This window comes from Nothobranchius furzeri, chromosome 3 (genome assembly GCF_043380555.1).
Source record: "Nothobranchius furzeri strain GRZ-AD chromosome 3, NfurGRZ-RIMD1, whole genome shotgun sequence".
NCBI lineage: Eukaryota > Metazoa > Chordata > Actinopteri > Cyprinodontiformes > Nothobranchiidae > Nothobranchius > Nothobranchius furzeri.
In genome coordinates this window covers 76,103,348-76,124,026 of record NC_091743.1, presented here as the reverse complement: position 1 = coordinate 76,124,026, position 20,679 = coordinate 76,103,348, and the positions used below count along the sequence as shown (strand labels likewise).

General features: G+C 43.3%; 1 protein-coding gene and 2 long non-coding RNA genes across 4 annotated transcripts in view; 2 read left to right on the top strand and 1 right to left on the bottom strand.

The window, feature by feature from the left end:
* Nucleotides 1–20,679, bottom strand: part of igsf21a (immunoglobin superfamily, member 21a) — a 352,933-nt gene that overhangs the window by 91,721 nt on the left and 240,533 nt on the right. The window lies entirely within an intron of this gene.
* The window catches only part of LOC139068900 (uncharacterized), a 200,300-nt gene that overhangs the window by 62,907 nt on the left and 116,714 nt on the right, over nucleotides 1–20,679 (top strand). The gene's annotated exons all lie outside the window — the stretch shown is intronic.
* On the top strand, nucleotides 13,000–16,553 carry LOC139068899 (uncharacterized). The gene is made up of 3 exons (XR_011520149.1): nucleotides 13,000–13,269; nucleotides 13,454–13,547; nucleotides 13,669–16,553. It is a non-coding gene; the product is annotated as an uncharacterized lncRNA (long non-coding RNA).

Sequence of the window (20,679 nt, the reverse complement as noted above, 5' to 3'; positions counted from 1 at the left end):
TTTGGAAATGGAAAAATCGTCACCCTATATTAAACAAACTGTCCACCCGAGCTTTTGCGCTGCACAGAGACGCTTCGCTTCCTATGACTTTGAATGTCAGTTGAGAGCGGTTGAGAGTCAGTTTCGTGCAGACTGACCAATGAAGAGAGGGCCTCAAGTTAAGACCCTCTCCTCATTGGTCAGTCTACACAAGGTGGGTCAAAGGTTACCCTGAGCGGGTTACGTGATGCCAGGCATTCAAGTATTGAGTATATTTACGGCATATTACAGTCGCATTTAGAACCAGTTTGTTTTCAAATATCCAGTCCTGACGCAGTTGCAGATTTGTAAAAGTGTGTCCCTTGTTTTAGATATCGTCCTTGCTCCACTAAGCTTGTATCTAATACAGGGGTGCCCATTCCTGGTCCTGGATGGCCGCTATCCAGCAGGTTTTGTGGTTTTTCTTCTCCATCACACTTCATTAACTGGTTGAATCACCTGTGCAGCATCTCATCAGGCTCTGCAGAAGCCTGTTAATCACCCGCTGATTGAAATCAGGTGTGTTGAAGCCGAATTAAAACTAAAATATGCTGGACACTGGCCCTCGAGGACCAGAATGGGGCACCCCTGGTCTAATACCATAAAGTACAACACTTGACGTTTCAGTACAGATTTGGACCCATACACAAAAACCTGAAGGTTTTTTAAAATAAAACCAAAAAATAAATTAAAAAAATGTTTTTACCCTGAAGTTCCTGAACGTTCACAAAGGCATTCAGTACAACACGACCACCCGCTGCTTTATTCTTGGTCTGAGACTGTTTGTAGCAGTGTAGTGACATGAAAAGCCTCATTTGTGACCCAAAGGTCACACTTCCTCTGCTGGTTCAAGCTGTCCTGACTGTATTTCTATCTAAAGATTATCCGTCACAGGAGACGCAAAGTCTGCTGTAAACCATCTTTAATTTGACTGCCTTTATCTGACTGCTGCTCCATCCGCAAGACAAAGGACACTTCCAAGATTTAAAAGAATCATTTTTAATAAACTCTTTTCACTGTCTATTACAATGTTCATAAATAATCATCAAGGTTCATTATAAATGTATTTAATTACTGAAATTAATTATTATTCTTTGGTTAGTAATAATTATTTATGATAATCAGTAATGTTTAACAGTGACAAGAAGATCATGTGCACTTATACACACCATGCAAGACACAGTAATCAGGTTAAAGGTAACTGCACTCACATGTCTTTGTTCCATAACACCAGAGCTTTCTATCTTGAGAGGGCGTGTTCTGAGGTATCTTAAAACCTAACTCCTCAGTTCAAGTTCAGTTCTTGAGCTCACCAAAATTCTCTCTGTGGCAGCGAGAGTCCAGAGGATCGGGTCAGCCGCTTGAAACCTCTTCTAAAGCTTTTCTGTCACGCCGATAGAATCAACAAAAAGCTTCAACAGAAACGCCATCTGCAACAAGCTGACGCAAAACTCCTACAGAGTTAATTTTAAGATGCATACCATCCTCCTGTGTGCCTGCGGCAAATCTAGGACCAGAGAGTCTGTACCACTGGTCTACCCTACCGGACCAAGTACCCAGAGGGTGATCAACATCCTCCCTTGACCTCCGGATCCAAACAGAGGGTCGTCTGAATGGTGAGGTAGAACACAAGATTGCGTCTGAATGCCTATTTTAAAGAAATAACTCTAGTTTGTCTGCAAACCAAATTATTTCACCCAGAACGCGTTTTTCTCTAAGATAAAAACCTTCTGAGACTTACATTCACACATCCAAACACACACACTTCGTTTTTAGTTTTCATCCAGACACAGATTGCTTTAATACCAAATTTTAATACCAAAGCTTTTATAAATTGTCATTTATGAATTGTCTTTTAAATTGTCATCTTTAAATTGTTAGTAATAAGTTCTTAACTTTTTTAAACCTGACTCTTCTTTGAATAAAACACAGAGTGGTGTATATTTGGTCACTGACCGAGCAAAAATCTCTTTAGATCTTCTGAATTAATAAACTTTTGCTATTAATTTAATTCTCTTAAATTAAATATTAATCTTTTGATTAAATATAGACCAAGCCAGTTGGTGTATGAACTTCTATCGATTATATAAATATTCGTGGATGTATATATATATATATATATATATATATATATATATATATGATATAAGTTTCATTGCCAATTCGTTTGATCTTTCTCAGAATTTAACAAAGCTGAATAGCAACAGCTTAAATTCTAGATTAACAACGCTACAGCAGAGACGTGCTGTATATACAGGTGTGAAACAAAACTTTTCAAAGAGCATGTGTATGTAGCTGCGAGGGGGTGTGTTGGTGTGTAAGCAATCCAGTCTCGGTAAAGCAGAGTGAAACATAAAACACTGCAAAATGCTCATATTCCTTATTTTGCGAAGTCACACATTTGGATTGGCTATGACCATGGCAGTCATGGAGATAGACGGCAGGCTGAAAAACAATCAAAGTTTACTACTCTCAAGAGAAGGGGAGAAAAAAATGTCTGGCTGAAATGCTGAAACACGAGGCATGAATTCTCTATAACTGACTCTGCTACTTTTCAAACCTTTATTCCCCAGCAGGAGCAGCACAAGGAGATGGAAGGGAAAAAAGAAGCTTTTTAATCACATTTTCTTTTGTGCTTTCAGCATTTGCATTTACACCCCACCCTGTTAATTTGCATGGGTTATTACAGCACTGTCAGCTCATATCGGATCCTCCCGCCCAGCCAACCAGCCAGTAGTGTAGATGGCTGCAAAGAGAGCGAGACTCTGGTTGCTGTCAGGAAGAGGAAGTGGATGACACACAGAGACAAAAGCTTGTGTCATACTGAACAAGTTCCACAGTCCCAAAGCCCATTAATCACAGCAATGTTGCTGAGAGTGCAGCAATATCTCGAGTGCTTGGACTGGTCAGTGGGTTGTGGAGAGTGGAGAATGTGCTTCTGCATCGTTGTCTCCACATTTGTGCTTCAAGTGATGCATAACCATAACCAGAGCCACCTACAGAAAAACAATTAAAAGGTCCACAAAGGTAGTGGGAAAAACACAGAGGGAAAATTTCTGAATAACATGGGCGCATAGGTGCAGCTGTACTTTCTTTACTCTCTTTCTCTTCCCATGTGATTGGAAATATATGTCATGACTGCATGTGGCTTTTCTTTTCTTCCCAAGCTGCCATTCTCTAAGGGTAAACCAAGCTTGGACTTACAGTTTTGTTCTTATAATGAGGACAAAGGGGACAGGAAAGAACATTATGCCAGCACAGTTTGAAGGCTCGGTTGAGACAGGACAAAAAGCAAAGCTTCTTTGTGTCTCCCAAATAGCAGCCAGTGGCAGATGGGACTTACCCTGTACCTAGCCCAGCATCGATCATGACTGGCACCCTCATCCCTAAAATCAGTCTTTTTTTCCTGCTTAAAGGCAGAGGTTGAGGTTGGCTATCTGTTTTTACCCCTGGCCGTCTCCAGTCACCCCCCGACGATTTTTAGCAGCATGGCTATTCACATAGAGCTCCGTACTCCATAGAGCTAATGAAGGTTTTATTATAACAAATTTGGGGCAACAAAAAATTTAAGTTACCAAAAAATAATCCCATTCATTTCTTATCTAGCCTGGCAAGCCATCCTTTATATGTAACGTTATAGTTAAGCCATGACCCATATAGCTCAGTCGTGGGGCGAAATGTATGTTTTTTTTTAATTGTCTGTAGACACAAAGGGACAGTGCAAGGACCAAGAGTGACAAACGATGTGATGTATTCATCATTATGAAAATCAGTTAATGGGGCAGTCTGTCATACACTGTTAAAAATATCCTTTTACAAAATAGGAAGTACCTCTATCTGTTCATGTTGCAAATGTCTAAATTATCCAAAGTTGAGACCAAACAAGCGCCTTTCTTGAGCCTGCTCATCAGGGGTGCTGATGAGCAGGCTCCCCTGCCCAACGCTGAGCAAAGCAACCCACCACCCCAGACCCCAAACAGATGGCCAGATCACCCTCCTAGCCTCCAGCGCCGGGAAGCCAAGTGACAACAAAGGTGTGCTAAGACCCCTAGTCTCCCTCCGCCTGCTCCAATATAGTGTTAGTGGGTGTTGAGGTGTATTCCATGGCTGTGGTGAGCGGGCAGTGTGGGCAACGTCTGGCCTACGCCAGCTGATGCCACCACACCACCCCACTTGCTTCCACAGCCCTCTGTGTCTAATTGCAGTTTAAAATTGGAAGTGGGCACCAGCACTCGGGATGAGGCTGAAAGATCCCCTTATCAAATGCCGTTGAATGTGCTCACTCCCAAGGCCCTAAGTGTGTGTTTGCGTAGAATGTCGTTGGTGGAAGTGTTTAAGGTGCAAATAAAATTGGGGCCAGATTGCCACAGGAATGCGGAAATGGGGCCCATACCTGCACACCCTGTCTTGTCCACCCCCCAAGGTCCTATGTGCATGTTTGTGTGATGATGTGAAGGAGCAGGAGAAAAATATGGGGATGGAGAGGAATGGCTGGTTGGCCTAAGCCCTCCAGGGAGCCAGCTCCCCCACTGGCCCCAATAGGCACCTCCGTTGCCAAAATGCCACCCAGGGCATCCCAGCCCATCTTGCCAGGGCCCAAAGCAGCAGCATCGCAGAGCCTCACGGAGTCTGAGCGCACCAACCCAGCCCCACCCCAGCAGACTATTTACTTCCATCCCTGCATTTGCACAACTTCCAGAATATATAAGACATAGGACATTCAGGTAAGGTTGGGTCCTCCCCCTCCTGGACATCCCCCTCCCCTGTGATGGGACAGCAGAGGAGCCAAGGTCTATCTGAGGCCCCTGAGTTCGGCCAGGCGCTGCCGCATGTTCCCGCCTTCTTACCGGTAGCATACATTTCAGAACCCGACCCCCAAGGCCCCGCCCAAATTCCCACACGGGGCCGGCCACCCCCACACCCCTAGTTGTTTTAACTAGTTGTTTAAAAAAAAAAAACTTTCAATGCAAGACGTTTCAGGAGGAAATTGATAAATGAATCATAACCAAGCAAATTAATGTTGTATTTAAAAAATTGCCAGGTATTTTAAAAAAGTTTAGACTTTATAATTGACATAAACAAATAGCAAGGAGATTCGTTTATCCTGCTACCTAGCACACCACACCGTCGTTTCAAAATCTACCACAGAATTTGGAAATTTCTCAGTGTCCTTGATTCCAAATTTTCTGAGAAACATTTTTACGAGGGAGGTTTGGTAAAGATTTCTGTGATTAGTTTCCCAGAGGAATGAATAAATATGCATGAATTACCAGATTTGATTTTTCAGAAGTGAATATAACAATGGAAATACGATCTTTAATTTGGTTGCTACATTTAATAATCAAACCAATAATTGAAGCAGCAATATGTAAGAATTCTTCAGTGTAATAATCACAAAACTTTCATGCCTCAGTCAAACTGTAAGGAAGGTTACATTAAAACAGATTTTAATCTCAGTTGGCTGGGGTTTGTCAATTTTTTTTAAAATAAAAGGGGAATGTAGTTTTTGTTTAAACACAGTGAGTTTGTGAAGTTAATATTTCTCCAGCAAGCTAAAACTGAAGCGCTGGCATTTATAATTTGACACAGGCCGACAAGAGTTGCATAATTGTTTAAGGAACCAAAGCCCGAGTGACCTTTAATGAGTCATTCAGAACTATAACAGCAAGCTAACAGCAAGACTGCAAACAACCACACTTCCTCTAATGCCAGAGACATATTACCATATTAAGTGTAGTATGTGCTCCCTACTGTAAAACACCCAAGAGTTCTAGCATTTGATAATGGATTTATATATTTATCAACTTACGGTGTATGATTCTTCTTCACTTCTGGTGTTGATTTGTAACTGGCAACAGCCATAAGACTCACTAAATGAGAGTGAGAAATTAAAAATCATGAGATTTTTTCTTCATCTCACTCCTGTTTATTGTCATGGAAAGTATTGTGTTATGTTAAATAGTTGTAGCATTTTTTGTAATTTTTTCTTCTTTTTTTTTACATTGCCATGAAAATGGCCTGCAGTAAACACATTTGACTACGGGATGTCTTGCTTCATCAAATAGAGGAAAGGTCTTGTTCACACCCTCAGACAGCGTGGACCTGACCAATTTTATAGAAAGGAAAAGCAGCAGCCGCTGTTCCACAGTGTCATTGTGAGCCTTTTGAAGGAGGCTCATACTGTACACCATGCACCTGTTCTTTTTACATATGCATTGCTGTCATAGATCTGCCAATGTTTACTGAGTACAAAAAAAAACCACGAGTGACATACACTTCTTCCTCACAAAACCCCAAAATCCACAGACCAGCCTTGATTTCATTTCAAAAGGACATAGCTGAATCTATTGATCGAAGCCATTTCCTCTGCTTTGTCTCATCTAACAGCTGTTTTATTTATTATCACTTTGTTAGTTTGTCTTCAGAGAAAACTGGATGGGATGCTGTAATGATTCCAGTGTTTCCCTTAGGAATTTTTCCAGCTGTGGCCGGGGGGGGGGGGGGGGGCTTGGGCTAGAAATTATGACACGTCTCTAAATAAAGTAAAAATTTCTAGTGCAGAGTGGAGCCAACCCATAGAAGCACTGATTTGATCTCTTTTCAGACAAAAATAGAACAGGTTAGATGCACCTAATAAATAAAATCACTATCAAACTCAGGAATCTGTTTCTTTGCTTCACTGTTCTGGTGCTGAAAATATCACTAATGCGGATCAAAGGAGATACACAGATGAATGCACCTCTTATTTATTATTTGGAAACTACATTTACTGCAGCTGGCAGAGGCAGAGATTGTTTCTATTGATACACGGAATTTACAGAATCATTTAAATTTTAATAGGGGAAGACTGCAGGAGGGAGCAGTAAAATACAGGGGGTCACCAGCAAAAACAAGAAACTACGAGTCTGATGAAACCCGCTGGTTTTCCATCAGGCAGTCACGGGGCAGCTCCAACGACCCAGTGGCTGTGCTGGGTCAATGTTATCGAGCTCAGTCCGGTTCGGCAGAGGGTGAACGAGCGCACGCGACATCGTGCTCTGCTTAAGAAGAAGTGTTATTTTCCCGCTTCAGAAGAACGTGTTTTTACGCTTTCTCCGAGACATGTCACGTCGCTAAGTTGTTAGCGCTAACGCGTCAATAGTGCAGCATAGCCTGCTGGAGGTTTTAAGGGTTCAGATAAAAACACCCGACCTCTCAAGCTGCTCACACATCGATCTTAAGTTGTCGCTGTTGCGCTCACATCATAATACAGTATTAGATGCGGTTAAAGTCAGACATGAAAAAATAAATGCATTTTACATGAATAAGTGATGCTTAGCCTGGTGGGGGAGGAAAATCTGGCCTAATAAGCACTGGAGGAAACCCTGTCAAGATCGTCAACACTCGTTTATCTTAATGCTACTGAAACATGTAAACCAAAAAGCATTTTATCCACTGCTGCCTTTTTAATTTTAAACTCAGTAACTTATGCTGTAACTTCACCTTGCCCTGCCTGCTCCTCCTTGCTGCCCGCTGGCTGTGATCACAAGCGACAACGTAGTAGTTCCCGCTGCTTCTTCGGGAAACAGCGCCAACAAAAACAAAAAAACTTGGGATCTTGTAGGCGTGACGGTGGGATTTCAGCCGTGGCAGGCCGCCACGGCTACGCCTATGTAAGGGAAACCCTGGATTCCAAACCAAAGAGCCAAGATAAATACTATTTACCAATGATTTTAAAGACTAAGCACTAAACTATGAAACTGACTTAATTTGAAAAAGAATAACGGGTGAAAGGGGGAAAAGACTTTTGAAAGAAGATAAATTCAAGCAAAAAATGTTGGTAGAGGATTCTGAAGATGCCTGGATATTCGTGGTTTTGGTGTCAGGATTCCTGCTGTTTGGCCTGAGCGGTTACCTGGCTTACCGTAAAATTAACTAGCTTTCGAGGAATATTGGCTCAATCCTGGAGCTCAGGGATGGATTACACCGTGCTGTGAACGCACAAACTCATATAATTGTCGAGATGAGTCGTAAGCTTGGAACTTTGGCTGGGATTCAGGCTCTGACACAGAAGGTGGATTCCATCAAGGACAGTTGTGGACGGATCAGCACTGATTGGAATAGATTAAATACGCCATTTTTGGATCTAGAGGGGTTGATGACCAACAGAACTCTAAGGCAGAGAGGAAATTATCTCTGTCTGTCCCTAAATCAATCCTTATCTGAATCTGGTGCCCTTGAGCCTGTGAGGCTGAAGTAAAAACTCCCCCCTCAGAAGAAATGTGGAATGCTGCCGTCACTAGGCAATTCTTTCTCCCTCTCCCAGCCTGGGCGGGACTGTGACCGGTGAAGGCCGTGGAACCGTATCTAGGAGTCACTGTGCTCTCCAACCCATTAATCTCCTTCCTCTGTCCAAACGGAGGTGTTGAGCGCTGCTCCATGTGGCTGCACGCACCGAAGTGAGGAGAGTCCCAACCCTACTGCCCCACCTAGTGGACACTTATGTTGTGTAATGACTGAAGTGTGTGCATATCTGTCTGAGGTGTTTTTTTTGCATATCAAAGCTACCCTCCCGGGTGAGAGTAACTCTGAAGTGCCTTTTTCCCCTCCCCCCGACTATCCTCATATAAACCCTCTTGATCTATATTACGGTAGTGCGACTCAGGTTGCGAATGACCACAGTCACCATTTCTTGTCATGTATGTATGTATGTATGTCTGATCTCAGAATTGTGTGTACTGAAACTCTAATACATCTCTGGGATTAATAAAGTATTACGGAATTGAATTGAATAGAATCAGAATGTTCCTAAACCTTGTAAGAGTTAATATTTCATTGCTGATAAAACTGTAAATATATTATTAAACATCAAAATGACATTTGATTGCTTCATGGTAACATATTTTACACTGAACAAAAATATAAATGCAACCCTTTTTTGTTTTTTTCTCCCATTTTTCATGAGCTGAACTCAAACATCTGAAAATGTGTTCACATACTCAAACGACCCGTGACTCTCAAATATTGTTCTGAAATCTGTCTACATGTGTTTAGATCATCCATCCCACCTCACAGGTGTGGCATATCAAGGGGCTGTTTAGAACACATGAATAATGTACAGGTGTGCCTTAGACCGCCCACAATAAAAGGCCACCCTTATATGTGCACAGTTTTACTTTATGGGGGATGGTGGGGCAGAAAACCAGCCAGTTTCTGTTGCCTCATGCAGGGCAACACATCTCAGTTGAATAGAGATGATCAGGTTGTTGATTATGGCCTGTGGAATGTTGGTCCACTCCTCTGCAATAGCTGTGCAAAGTATCTGATTATTGGCAGGAACTGGAACACTCTCTCGTATACAACAATCCAGAGCATCCCAAACATGCTCAATGGGTTACATGTCTGAGGATGCTGGCCATGCAAGAACTGGGATGTTTTCAGCTTCCTGGAATTGTGTACATATCCTTGCAATACAGGACAGTGCATCATCATGCTGCAACATGAAGTGGTGTCGTGGATGAATGGCACAATAATGGGTCTCAGGATATCGTCACGGTACCTCTGTGCATTCAAAATGCCATCATTAAAATGCACCTGTGTTTGTTGTCCATAACATAAACCTGCCCATACCAGTACCCCATTGTGGAATGAGTGGCCATGACAACGTTGACATCAGCAAAACGCTCACCCACACGACACCACACTCGCAGTCTGCCATCTGCCCTAAACAGTGGAAACAAGGACTCCTCTCCAAAAGCAAAATGCCATCGAATGCGAGTATTTGCCCACTCAAGTGGGTTACAATGACAAACTGCAGTAAGCTCCAGACCCCAATGAGGATGATGGGCATGCAGATAAGCTTCCCCGAGACGGTTTCTGACAGTTTGTGCAGAAATTCTCTGCAAACCGATTGTTGCTGCAGCTGTCCGGGTGGTTTGTTCTCAGGCAATCCTGCAGGTGAACATGCTGGATGTGAAGGTCCTGGGCTTTTGTGTTCACTTGTGGTCTTTGATAGTGAGGCTGATTGGATGTACTGCCAAACTTTATGAAACACCTGAGACAGCTTCTGGGAGAGAAATTAACATTAATCTCACAGGCAACATCTCTGGTAGACATTCCTGAAAGCAGCATCAAATTGCACGCTCCCTTAAAGATTTTGACATCTGTGGCATTGTGCTGTTTATTTCAAACTGCACATTTCAGGGTGGCCTTTTATTGTGGGCAGTCTAAGGCACACCTGTACATTATTCATGCTGTCTAATCAGCCACTTGATATGCCACACCTGTAAAGTGGGATGGATTTTATTGGTAAAGGAAAAGTGCTCACTAACACGCATGTAGACAGATTTCAGAACAATATTTGAGAGTCATGGGTGTTTTGTTTATGTAGAAAATGTTTCAGATGTTTGAGTTGATCTCATGAAAAATGGGAGCAAAAACAAAATTGTTGTGTTTATATTTTTGTTAAGTGTTTAACCAATTCTACCATAGTCATGCATGCATCAGTTCTGATTTTGGAACTATAAAGTATTATATTCATGTAGGAGTTGGAAATGACTTTCATTTTCAAATAAATAGAACTTTGAAACTGAAGCAAGGTTTTCTAAATTAGATGTGATGACAAACGTCCCAGTGATCCTGACCTCCTGATTTCTAAAGAAATACTCTTCCAGCTTTCTTCCTTATTTTTCTTATTATAATTCCAGTGAACTTTAAAAAATGTAAATCAAATAAAAACAGATCCCCAATTTTAAAGCAACTTTAGAGACATTTTTGATTTTATTTCCTTAATTTTTCTTATTCCATTTGCTATTTAATCGATTTAATCTTTGTAAACAGCAGGTCGGTAAATTTGTCATCACATCCAATTGAAGCTAAAACCGTCAAATAGTTGCAGAAAAAAAAAATCTGCTCAAGTTATTTTACACTCAACCAAGGTTCCTACTATGTGTATTTTGCCATGGCGCGCCGCCACGGCAAAATAAAAGCCGCCACACCTTCAGAAGGTCAAAAAATAAATTAAAACAACTTACCTTCAGAATTTATTATTTGGATATACATTAAAACATTGTAAATACGAGACATACATAGTCTATATTTGCGCATGTATACTAACCATAATCACAGTTTAAAATTAATTTAAATATAACAGAACTTTAAAATTTATTTTCCTTTGAAAAACACTGGAGTTTTTGACTAGTAATTAAAAGTTGCGCCCACATTTTCTAAGTTAACACACATTTCTTTAAACAATGGTAGATTTTGCATCTTTACTGTTCCCTTGCTTCAGCCTTCTCTCTCCCCCCCCCCCCCCCCCTCCCCTTGCGCAGTGGCCACAAACTCCCTGGTGCGCCGAATGCGTCTGCAGCCTCTGAGAGGCGAAATGCCTTATGGTCCTGCAAGGGACTGGGTTTTGAAGAACATCTGAATTGTATCAAATATATAAATATTGCTTGCTTATAAATTATTGCCTTAGAAGGTGAGATAGATCTACCTAAATTTTCCCTTTCAAACACTTATTTTCTGTCCTGTCTCTGTCTATTTTCTTCCTGCATCTCCTCTTAATCCTAAAGGAAAAACTGCTATCTGGCTTAAAATATTTTCACCTCGTGAGTTACCTTTGAACTGCAATTCAAAAATTTCTACCAAACGCAAAAATAGCGGAGTGCATGCTGCACGCTGGCTGCACCAATGAGGTGAAGTCACCGGAAGACAAAACAGGTGATGCCCTCCGCAGCAGCAAAACACATCGTGCACATATAAAAGACAAAGCTTAAAAGGATATGAGCTGACATAAATGATTGCATGTTATTTATGTTTTTTGAGGTGACAACACTTTAAGAATGTTACTGTAGTTGTGCTAAAGATGCAGTTGTCTGGTGTGCATCAACAATCAGAGTCCACATAAACAATGTAATATAAACAGAACCAGGATCTTTTTTGGGCTCCCCTGGGTGTGTAAGTTGAGGGCTGCCAGGGGAGTCTGTCACCCTTTCGGGTCCCTTTAGCTCACCTGTAATTCAAACCTTGCGTATAGCACAAGTTGGCCATGTGAGTTGCTGGAACCTAGCAGACAGTTGCCTTAACGGTCCTTTCAACATAAGACAGTTCCCGGATCTTTTTCCGGCAAGCTCAGCTCAAATTAACCCCTGGTGATACATGAAATATTCCCAGCTTTTATGTTGGTGATTGTAACAAATCTAACATGTTCACCAAAAAACATACAGTCTTATGTCCCAAAACAACAGTCTCCTTTTATCTCCGTCTCCCTCTGTCTCTGCCAAAGACATTTGAAACTGTGGTGGAATCAGCTCAACTTTTCATCTTCTCATATATGTTGTCTCTGGTAATACTACATTATGTAAATTCAGACTCAAATGTGGATAAAAACGGCCAGCGCTATAAAACTATGGTTTTCTGTTTGGTTTGTGTGTTGTGGCCCTTGTTAAAGGCAGGTTAAGAAATTGTACCATGCTGTTCTACACCTTCCGCTTAAGATTTTTCGAATGATGATCTAATTCAAAATATTCCCAAGGGCAAGACTTGTCCATCATTCCTCTCGGTATAAGAGAGGGAGGCAGAAAAAAAGACTAAGGCTGACCTCATGGTTGCTGCATTCGAGGGTCATGAATTTGTAATTTCATGCCTTCATATTAACTGCAGATGTAGAGAGCCACTTCATCACCACACCCTGCTGCCTGAGGTCTTGATTACAGTTTTCCTCAAGTGCCTCACCAGTTTCCCCTTACAGCTTGGCATAATTAGGATGACCAGATTGCTCAGTTTCACTCTTGAAATTGCTCCGATTCAGCTTGGAGTTTAGTCTGAGGAAGTGTTTGTATTTGTGTGTGTTTTCTGAGTGTGTTCCTGCAAGGAAGTTGGAGTGTGTAAACACATATGCATGATTATCTCCGTGTGTGCATTCAAAATATATGTAACCTTGGAGATCCAACTACTCAGGAAATGTGTGGATGTGTTTGAATTCTTGTTTTGACAGAGGCTGTGTCTCAATTCAGGGTCTGCATCCTACCTCGGCCGGATTCGTCGGCCGGTTACGTCACAGCGCCGCGACTCGGCCTGTCCCAATTCGAAGACTCCTTCAAATGCGGTCGACGAATGCGGCCTTCTTTTCGCCTGAATGAAGGATGGGTCGGGTGTATCCTTCAATAGGTAGCATTTCCCAAGATGCCTTGCGGGCCGGCCGGCTGAAAAACTTAAAAACAATGGCGGACAGTGAAGCGGGAGCTGTCGGAGAGGATTGCGCATATAAATGTAAGTATAAACTTGAAAACTGTCAGTTTAAGGACTTTTTGTGATACATGAACGTTATTTTAGTTAGAAATGTTACAGTAAAAGTGCTTGTATTGCGGTCTCGGCTCGTATGTTCGGCCGCGCTCGGTGTCGTACTTCTCCCACTACGTTTCCCCCCTGATTTTAATAGAAGTTTGTATTTTAGGACCAAAAGAGAAAACCAGGGAATTTATTAAGCTTAGGGCGGAGATGGACCACATGATCACCGGATCAAAGTATTCGGCGGCTGTGGCATGGAGGTACAATAACATCTCGTATTTTAAAAACTCGTTTGAGTATATTTTTTTCTGCGAAAACATGAAAGGAATAACCCGTTGTCCTCTTTTCTCTTCCTGTTTCTTTTCTTACATGTTTGTTAAGACTATTCTGGAGAAAATGGGCATCCAGGGGAAGGTGCCAGCGATGACCAGCTTCTGTAGCTGATCTGGGAGGACATGAGGCTGCAGAGGGAGGCAGAGCAGTAGAGGAAACAGGAGAGAAGGAAGAACTTTGACAGCTTTTTACTTTGCTAGAAAAAATGGTTAAGGAAGATTAAACATGTACATATAAAAGAAATATCTAAATAAAATCAGTTCTGCATTAAACTCTTGAATTTTATTTTTGTTTACAAATGAGAATTGTTTACTAGAGGGTATCCGCTGGGTCTTGAAAAGTCTTAAAAGGTGATGAATCGGTTTTGGTCAAAGTAAGACCCTTAGAAAGTATTAAAAACTATTATCACATCTTTGCTCAGGCTCAGCTAGTCTAAAGTATTTTCTCTGAATTAGCTCTCCAACAGTCAAGGAAATGATTAACCCCCAGAGACCCACGGTTGTAATATTACAACATCAGATTTAAGTCTACAAAAATAAACCTTCCCCATTTTTTTTCTTTTTAAAACCACATTTACATTGCTAATAGGTCCTATTGTTCAGTTCTGCAACACTATTGGCTGTTAAAATGTGTAAATAGGCCCGTTTATCTGGCCTCCTAGAACAACATGTGAAAGGTTAAAAAATATTTTGCAGTTGTTTTCTAAATTTGGGTTTCTGGGGGTTAAAAAGCTAAATAAAACGTCGAGCTCCATCGTTTAAGGTTCCTTCTGCCCAGCGGTTCCACGGTTGCTAGGCGACGGAACGTTCGCCGAGGGAGTTCATGAAGGCTAGGCCTGTCCAAATTCACAGCCGTTAACATCCGGTCTACCCGGCCGACGGAGGACGCAGCCCACGTCGGCCGGGTGGGCTGGGTCCTTCGAAGGATGCAGACCCTGAATTGAGACACAGCCAGAAACCAATCAGGAAGCATTAACAAACAGGGTGTGTAGATAACCAACACTTGCAATGTTTTCATCCTTCTTAGCCAGGAATAAATAACTCTTTGCTGAACAGGAACCCTTTCTCATGCACAATTGTAGTTTTTTTGTGCCTAAATGCAGGAGCAGAGTGACTCTGACAAAACAATACAATAAGAAATCTGGATAAAAAATAGGGCCATAGCTCTGAAAATGTTCCATATAATTTATGCCGTAAGAAGTCAGCATAGTTTAACTAAGGCTTTCATTTCCGACTCATATGTTGCCTTAAAGTGGAGTTGTACAGAAACATGTTATTTTCAAAATATGTTTAGGTCACCATAAGTTTAATCTTCCGAGACCATGGTCTTGAGTCGAAAAAGGGTAGAAGGCCATCTCCAGGTCAGGGAAGCGGTCCTTCCCCAAATGGGGAAGTTTAAGCATCTCTGGGCCTTGCTCATGAGTGAGGGAAAAATAGAGAGTGAGATCGACAGGTGGATCTTTTCTGTGTCTTCAGTACTGCTGGGTGTTGTAACGATCTGTCGTGGTGAAGAGAGAGCTGAGCCAGAAGGCAAAGCTCTTGATTGTGGAGCAGGGGGCGTGCATAGCAATGAAAAAAAATGACATTGCTTACATTACATAACATTAAATGATAAAACAATCACTTTTACGGATTTCTGAAAAATCATACATAATTTCTGAAAGGGGTAAACTCTGGAAAGCTATTTTAAGGCTTTAAAGTAAACCCTTTGTTCACTATTCTGGTCACTCCTTGCAACCAGTTGAATGCATTCACTTGTCAAGTAACGCTTAGTCTAAGTTCATGAAACAAAAAAATAGGCTGTGTTCTTATTTTTGTTTCAATATTTTCTAACCATACTTCCTTTATTTCATGTTCTACTGCCAACATTTCGAAGCCATAATTATTCAACTTCCCACTTCCCTTCCTAATTTCCATTATCTGCCATAGGTGCCAAACTCAGTTTGGAAATCCTCAAGATCTTCCTTGAGGATTTCCTGGAAAACAGCAAGCACTGAAATGTAATAAGTGCAGAAATCTCCATAAAATCCCAACTGTCTCCACCCTTCGGCTCTTGGATCCAGCTATTTGCATTGGGACACTGTAAACAAGTAATATTTCCAGAAGGCATGCCAGTAGAAACCTGCTGCACACTAGGGCCTTTACCAGTTGGTGACACTATCCTGCAATGCACTCTGGGACAACAGATTGGAAATTTAGGGAGTTAACATTCTAGACACAAATTATTCAGGAGTAAACAAGATGAAATACATAAATTGTAATTTAAAATTGGTAAACACATTTACATAAGTGATGCATCATTATTTAAAAACATAATTTCTTTTCTATCAACGATTTAGTTATGTTTGACAAATGCAGTGACTTTGATGCTACCCTACATCCTTCATTTATTTAGTCCCATTTGCAATTTTTGCCCCCCAATAGGGAATCTCAAATGAAAGCATGCAAAACAAAATAAAGATCAATGTTTGATTTTAAGAATTAACAGGTCTGTCTTGTTTTAACTTGTAAAAAAATAACTTCCTGAAAACTATAATCTGCCACACAGACATTTTTAAGAGATCATCTCTCATCACACTGCTGCTGCTCGCATGCAGTGTTTGTTTTATTGATCTGCGCACCTGAAGAGTTAAAAGGTCAAGGTAAGCTAAATTCCTAATATAGTAGCATTAGTGCAGCAGTGACAACATCAGCCAGAATGTTGTTTTGCTTTTAGCAGTAGTTTATGAAAGTAGTCAGAGAAACAGTTGGGAAAATGCCAAACAGTTGGGAAAATGCTCTGTGTTCTCACTACTCTGAACAGTCAAACAACATGTCTTAAAGTAATAGTAATGCTCCTAAAATTTTCTTATAATTTTCTTAACGATTCCGTTGGTTTACTATATATTATTGAGACAAGTGCAGTCTATGCGTCCGTATGTTACTATAATTCTACTCATTCAATACTATAAAAAAGTGTTTTGAAGCGGTCGTCTGCTGACCGGAGCTAAAGGGGCAAATGTTTACATGCAAGGCAAGTGAACAAGGAAGATGCGATCAGGTTGCAGACCTGTAGATGCGCAGATTCATTGCTGCAGGCGTGAATCTGCAGGTCTGCAGCTACACATTTCTTGATGTAAGAGCAGGAGTTCCCATGTAAGGAATGATGTCAGATCATTAATTTGATCATTATTTCCCAACTGTGTCTAAACCCAGCTTCGGCAGTTCCTTGTCTGGGTCTGACCCAAGTTAGTAAATTTAGGTTCTCCATCAGATTTCTGCATGTCATTTATAAGAATTTTTATTGATAGATAATATATGCTTTTACTAGATTATGAGTAATAGAAATTACAATAAATGTAGGTGAGAAATTTTAATTAAAAAGGACAAGTTTGTGAACTGGATAAACTGGATTTATAGTAAACAGGTAAAATATTACACACGGGCTTTAAAAGAATTGATGAAAAATATGTTCAATATACGGAAAAAATATATCATTAAAAATTTTAAGGAAAGGTAGAGAGAAAATAAGTAGGAAAAAGGTAATAATCAGTGGATCCTCGGAAAGGCGGAAGAAAAGCAGAATAAGGAAAGGGTGATGACAAAGGCCATGCAAAATCCAGCTGGAACAAGTAAGTTTTCAGCTGCTTTTTGAAAAAGACCAGTGAGTCTGCTGATCTCAGGTTCAGGGGGAGGGAGTTCCTGAGTCTGGGGGCCACAGCAGCAAATGATCTGTCGCCTGCCTGGTGCACTGCACAACTAGTAGGCTATGATCAATGGACCTTCGAGACCTGCTGGGGGTTTAAGGACTGAGAAGATCCCCATGTATGATGGTGCTTGTCCATATAAGGCCCTAAAGACTAGAACCAGGATCTTGAAATGAACCCTGAGTTTGACTGGCAGCCAGTGAAGCTGGAGGAGAAGCGGGGTGATGCGGGTGTGTTTGGAGGACTTGGTCAGAAGCCGAACACAGACAGGCAGTTCAGGGAGGTTTTGCTCAGACAAGTGAAAAGCGAGTTGCAGTAGTCTTAAGAGTGAGGAGATGAAATACCTATAAGTAAGGCAAGTCTCAAGAAGTAAGCTCAATGGCAAGAACAAGAACAAAATAGGGGCAATAAACCACTACACCCACCCTGTCTGTAATCAGATATCCTGCAGGAATAATAAGCTGGCCAACGGAAGAAATGCAGTCTACAAATGTTAAGACATTGTGTCAGATCCAAAGTCCCCAAACCAGCCTCTTCCAGCTAGCCAGCCTTTGCCCAGGACCACAACTTCCAGCAGTACCTCACGGGGATTCCCTCCACATCTCACCTACGTCACGACCCATGACTATATATATATATGGAAGTCGCCTCTCCAGCTCACCACTCAGTCATCGTTTCTTCAGATCCATGATCAAAGTTTCCAACCAACCAATCCTGACGAACCATCTATCCACAGTAAGTGCTCTTACTTACCTCTGGAAGAACCCAGCATCTCCGTGTCACTTCACTGATGCTCAGATGCTCAGGGATTCCTAGATTAAACCGCTAGCCGGCGCTGTACCGACGCTAGCACTTCTGCGTCTGTGAAAATACACTCGCTACAGCTCAACTCCTTGTATCTAGCCGACCAGTCTGACAGGATGACTGAGTCTGTTAATCCCACGGAGTTTGAGCAATTGATGGTCGAGGTCGTGCAGCTTCATGCTTTGGTCGATCAGCTCAACACCAAGGTGATCTCCCTGTCCGACATCACCCTTCAGTTATTCACCTCCCTCAACGCGCTCCAGCTGCGAGCCCTCACTCCGGTGAAGGAGGAGACACTGCTCAGTCTCCCAGACAAATGGAATGGGGTGGATGGGAGTTCCGATGGCCTGCCATTCTCCCTGGACATGCTGTATGAGTGCCAACCAGAAAAATACTCCAATGCCCGCTCTTGGGTGGCGCAACTAACCTTTCTCCTCTCTGGACGAGCCAGGAGTGGGCCGCCGCTCTCTATAACTCTAAATCCCCTGCATGCAATGACTACGCTGATTTTGTGTGGCCGCCCTCAGGAAGACCTTTGTTCCACCCAGTAGTGAGATGGGGGCTGAGGCAAGTCTCCTAAAACACTGCCAACGGGAACTCTCTGTGTGCACCTATGTGTCGGAGTTTCGCACCATCGCTGCCAAACTCCAGTGGGATAACCCTGCCCTCTGGGCTGTCTTCTTAGAGGGGCTAGCACCCTACATCCGAGATGAGATGACCGGAAGGGAACTGCCCCAGACCCTGGATGAAGTAGCCGACCTCGCGCTGTGCATCGACCAGTGGGTCCTGGTCCGACCCAGGTCCTCTGCCCGCTCTCTCAGAACTCCTGGACCTCTGCCTCATTCACCCACGCCAGTCCTGGGACACACCTCAACCTCCTCAACAAAGGAGCCGATGCAGTTAGGCCACCTCCCGCTGGGAGAGAGAAAGCGACAGTGGCGCAAGGGTCTCTGTGCCTACTGTGGCTCCCCCAATCACCACCACCTAGACTGCCCGTTACAGCCGGGAAATGAAGGCACCCGCTGAGCATCGAGGTAGCACAGTCCGGGTCATCCTCTGCCCCTGTCTCTCCCCACAAACTCCTCCTTCCCGTGACCCTCCTTCATAGCTAGACCTCACACCAGATGCACGCTCTGGTGGACTCGGGGGCCGCCCATAACTTCATCGATGCAGATCTGGCCCAAAACCTACGGATCCCCCTGATCCACCTGGAACGAGAATTTCGGTGACCTCGGTGGACGGCAGATTTCTCCAGCCCTATCCAGTCCAAAACCGAACCCAGCCACTCCAGATGATAATCCAAGGCCACCAGGAGACCCTCCATTTCCTGATCATCTCTGATCCCTCCTCTCCTCTAATCCTGGGGTTCCCCTGGCTCCGCCTTTACGACCCCCAGATCGCTTGGTCCCAGTGTTGGCGCAGCCATGCTGAATATGAGTTGGAAACCGGCATCGGAGAACAAATAGACACACAGTCGTATTTGCGTTTGGCCTGCAATCCCTTTTCAGGCAGACCACCCGGCTGAAGAGCTATAGAGGAGTACAGAAACCAGGCCCTCCGGCAAGGGTTCATTCGACCCTCCTCTTCCCCGGGTGCTGCTGGCTTCTTCTTTGTGAAGAAGAAGGCGGGTGACCTCCATCCCTGCATTGACTTAACAAGATCACCATCCGGGACCGCCACCCCCTGCCACTCCTCACGACTGCACTGGACTCCATCTCCCAAGCACGAATCTTCACAAAATTAGATCTCAGGAGCACCTACAACCTGGTCCACATTAAAGCAGGGGATGAATGGAAGAACACGTTCATCACACTCACCGGCCATTGGGAGTACCAGGTCATGCCCTTCGGGCTGTGTAACAGCCCTGCCATTTTTCAACCCCTCATTAACGATGTCCTCTGCGACATGCTGGGCCGGTGGGTGTTTGCCTACCTGGATGACATCCTGATTTACTCCAAGACCGAGGCTGAACACCTCCACCACGTCCGTGCCATCCTCACCCAGCTCCTGGACAGTAACCTGTCCTGCAAACCTGAGAAATGCTCCTTCCACCAGCGGACCATCTCATTCCTGGGCTTCATGATCTCAGATCAGGGTATAACCATGGTCTCTCAGAAGGTACAGGCGATAGCGGACTGGCCCCTGGTCTCTGCTCCTAAACTACTCACATGTCCCCTTTTGAGGTCTGCTATGGCTACCAGCCCCCGCTCTTCGCCCACCAGGAGCCCGAGGTTGCTGTCCCTGCCACACAGTCCCTGGTGAGGTGCTGCAAGAACGCCTGGATAAAGGCATGAGCTTCCATCACCAAGGCCAATGCCCGCTATGCCCACCAACACCTCCGCCGACACCGTCCAGGTCCCTCCTATGCACCCGGGGATAAGGTCTGGGTGTCCACCGCAGGCCTCCGCCTCCATGCCGGATCCAAAAAGGTCGTTCCCCGCTTCCTCAGGCCCTATACTGTGCAGAAGGTGATCAACTCTGTCTCGTATCAGCTGCGGCTGCCGGCGGGTCTCCGAATCCATCCCACTTTCCACACGTCCTTGCTCAAGTCGGGGATGGCAGTACCTTGT